This window comes from Amphimedon queenslandica, unplaced genomic scaffold (assembly GCF_000090795.2).
Source record: "Amphimedon queenslandica unplaced genomic scaffold, v1.1 AMPQUscaffold_13444, whole genome shotgun sequence".
Lineage (NCBI taxonomy): Eukaryota > Metazoa > Porifera > Demospongiae > Haplosclerida > Niphatidae > Amphimedon > Amphimedon queenslandica.
Window position 1 is genome coordinate 259,404 of NW_003546320.1, and position 3,792 is coordinate 263,195.

At 31.1% G+C, this 3,792-nt stretch overlaps 2 long non-coding RNA genes across 3 annotated transcripts; both read left to right on the plus strand.

Annotated features, from left to right (window-relative positions):
• On the plus strand, window positions 1-1,645 carry LOC109581393 (uncharacterized). Of its 2 annotated transcripts, none has more exons than XR_002184614.1 (6): window positions 1-511; window positions 578-1,020; window positions 1,078-1,142; window positions 1,213-1,351; window positions 1,400-1,450; window positions 1,509-1,645. It is a non-coding gene; the product is annotated as an uncharacterized LOC109581393 (long non-coding RNA). The 2 variants fall into 2 exon arrangements; XR_002184615.1 differs by having other exon boundaries at window positions 1,098-1,142.
• Window positions 1,646-1,654: 9 nt separating this feature from the next.
• On the plus strand, window positions 1,655-3,084 carry LOC109581394 (uncharacterized). The gene is made up of 3 exons (XR_002184616.1): window positions 1,655-2,498; window positions 2,573-2,721; window positions 2,802-3,084. It is a non-coding gene; the product is annotated as an uncharacterized LOC109581394 (long non-coding RNA).
• Window positions 3,085-3,792: the final 708 nt, after the last annotated feature.

Sequence of the window (3,792 nt, forward strand, 5' to 3'; positions counted from 1 at the left end):
ACTATTTAATTTTTCTTTTCTCAGTTACATTGTGTAGTTTTAAGTACCAAAAGTGACCCCACTGAGTTCCTATCATTTCAGTTCGGTTTCAAAACGAAACTTAATACTTTCATTTGTCTAAGTTTCTTAGTGTAGTTTATACCAAGAGTGGCTGATCTTACCGCCTTGTAATCATTTTTAGTTGATTTTTAAAATGATTTGTGTTCTGCTTCTCACTATATGTTACTTCTTCTGTTTCATAGTATTTTGTACCAAAAGTAACTGATGGGACACATTCTAATCATTTTAAGTTGGTTTCTGACAATGTTTACTGTTGTACTATCCTGTTTTTTCTATTTTCAATTTCATTATAATCTATATCGAGAGTAACTGATCAAACTGAGTTTTGATTATTTGTTCCGTTTATAATGTTAATGGTCTATACTTCTCACTATTTGTCTTTCCTTTTCTTTGTTACAGAGCATAGTTATCACTAGAAGTGGCTGAACTGACAGAGGTCTTATCATTTAAGGTTTGTTTTTGAAAGAATGGTGCATGTTCTACTCCTCATTTGTTTTTTCTTTTCTCTGTTTCATAGTGTAGTTATATGCCAGGACTGACTGATGAGACTGAGTTATTATTTGAGGTTTTGTTTTATATTGATGTTTCATGTTCTACTCACTTTATTTCTTTCTCAGTTTTATAATAATATGTATACCGGAATTGACTAAATAAACTTAAGTCTTATCATTGTACGGTTCATACTCAGAGTGACTGATTCAAAAGTTTTAGTCAATTTAAACCTTTTTTGCAATAATGTTTCATCTTTTACTGATTCTCACTTTCTGTTTCTTTTCACAGATTCATAGTATAGTTCAAAATACCAGTTGTGACTGATCTGACTGAAGTCTCATCATACCACGTTGCTTTTTGAATTTGTGATCTAATCCTTATTTGTTTCTTCTTTTCTCTGCTGTATAGTGTAGTTTTACTGATCAGACTGAGTTATCGAATAATTTTACTGAGGTCTTATCATTTGAGGTAGGTATTAGGATAATATTTCTTGTACTTTTGGCTTCCATTTTGTTTTTTCTGTAGTTTTATTGTTTTTTCTGTAGTTTTATTGAAGTTTACAACTGGACTGTCTCAGTTTTTGTCACTAGGTTAATTGACTTATTGTTTCATGTTCCACTCACTTACCATTTGTTTCTTTTTTTCCATTTACATATGTAGTGTATACCTCATGTGACTGATTGTTTTATCCTTCAAACTTTGTTTCAAAAATGATGTCACTACTTATTACTACTTTTTCACTTTCATGATACAGTTTATACCATGACCGCATAATCAAACTGATCTATCATCATTTGAGGTTGCTTTTTGGACTGATGTTTAATGTGTGACTCACTTTATTTCTTAGTTTCATGGATTTACCTTGAATAACTGATCGGACTGAGTTTTATTCATTTAAGTTAGTTATAAATTGATGTGTCACGTATTACTCTCTTCCCACTCTTTTCTTTTGTCAGTTTTATGTTATGGTGTTAAATATTAGAAGCGACTGATCAAACAGTTGTCATTTTAGGTAGGCTTCTAAACAATATTTTGTGTACTTATAACTATTGGTTTCTTCTTTTCTCAGTTTTGTGGTGTAGTTTATACCTAAAGTGACCAAGTTATTATTACTTCATGTTTTCTGAAATATTTTATTTTCCACTGACTACATTTTGTTTCCTCTTGTTTCAGTTTTATAGTATGTATACCTAAAGGGAATGTTAATGTACTTTTGACTTCTTCCTATTTGTTATTTCTTTTTTCAGTTTCATGTTACAGTTATTACACTGAGTGACTAATCAAACAGAGTTTTATCATTTGTGGTTAGTTTTTGAAATTATGTTTAATGTTGGACTTACTTTTTATTTGTTTATTAGTTTAATAATATAGTGTATACCAGGAGTAATTGATTGGACTGAGTTCTAATCATTTTAAGTTGGTGTTTTAAATGATGTACATATTCTACTTCTCATCACCATTTGTTTCATTTTTGCAGCTTAATAGTGTTGTATACACCTAAAGTCCTTTTATCATTTATATTTTGTATTAAATTTCATGTACTATTGACTTATCTCAATTCTTTTATCAGTTTCATGGTATGGTTTGTAACAAAAAAGACTGGTCGATCTGACTTTTTCAATTGAGGTTGGTTTTTTAAACCAATGTTCATTGTTTGACTCAATTTGCATTTGTTTCTTTCGTATACTTTCTTCATAAGTAACTGATGGGATCAATTGTAATCATTATAAGTTGGTTTTTGAAACAGTGTCACGTTCCACTTCTTACTACTTATTTTTTTCCTCCAGAGTTTTAGGTACTTGAAGAGACTGATCCAACTGAGTTCTTTCATTTGAGGCCGGTTTTTGAAACAAGGTTTTATTTTCTTTTTGCTTCTCATTTCTTTCTTGTTTTCTATTCCATAGTGTAGTTTATTGACTGATTAGACTGAGTTTTTATCATTTGAGGTAGGTTTATACTTAAGAATTCATGTTCTTTCGTCTTGTAACTACTTGCTTCTTCCTTTCTCTGTTACCTGCAGTAGTTTATATATGGACTGACTGAGTTCTTTACATTTGAGGTTGGTAAGTGAAGTGATGTTTATTGTTCTACTCTGGTTCTTCATTTCTGAGTTTCATAGTATAGTTTATACCAGAAGTGACTGATTTGACCAAGCTCTGTTTATTTCAAGTGGGTTTTAAAAATGAAGTTTAATGTTTTACTTCTCACTCCGTTTCTTTTTTGTTTCAATTCATTGTTTAAAATACCAGAAGTGACATATCAGACTTGTAGTTCTTATCATTTGAGGCTGATTTTGCAAATATTTTATACTTAACTCACTTTTTGTTTCCTCAATTCTCAGTTTCATAGTATTGTTGATACCTAAAGTAACTGATCGGACTGAGTTTAATCAATCTAGGTTGGTTTTGGAAACAATTTTTATGCTTCACTTCTGACTATTTACATCTTTTCTCTATTTCATGGTTTAGTTTATACCTTGATTGATTGAGTTCTTATCCTTTTGTTTTTTTAAATAATGTTTTGTGCTCCACTGACGTCATGTTTGTTTCTTCTTTTCTTAGGTTCATAGTATGGTATTACATACCTAAGTGACTGAGATTGTCAAAATTACAACTTTGATTTAAAGTGATGTTTCATGTACTTTTAACAAAGACTTCTCACTATTTGTTAGTTTTTTTAGTTTTATGGTACAGTTTGTAGAAACATTGACTCATTAAACTGATTTTTTTCATCAATTGTGGTTGGTTTTAGAACTAATGTTTATTGTTTGAGTCACTTCGATTTTTTCTTCTTTGCTCAGTTTATACCTGGACTGAGTTACTGTCATTTTAGGTGTTCTTGAAATGAAGTTTAATGTTCAACTAAGGGTGGTGCAGAATTAGCTAGCATATTGAGCTTGACTAGTTTAAAGAAAGCAAGAATTATTCTAGCATAAACGGTAAATATCAGGAAGTTTCACGTGATTAAGGACTGCATGACAGCATGGCAGACACCCTTGATGATTTTGAAGTTCAGGCTATTGACTCTAGCAGCGATGAATCTACGTCTGCCGCTGATATTATTACTGATGTATCCACTACTGTTACTGTAGCTAGATCTTGCCAAATAGCTGAAATTTGTTTTTGTTCTACTTCATCTGGTGTAGTAGATCTACTTCAATACTCTAAGCACTCAGAGCCAGTTCTCTTGCAAGAAAGCGGGTGTTGTTGAGTAGGAATCATAGGAAATTGTTGGCAAGAG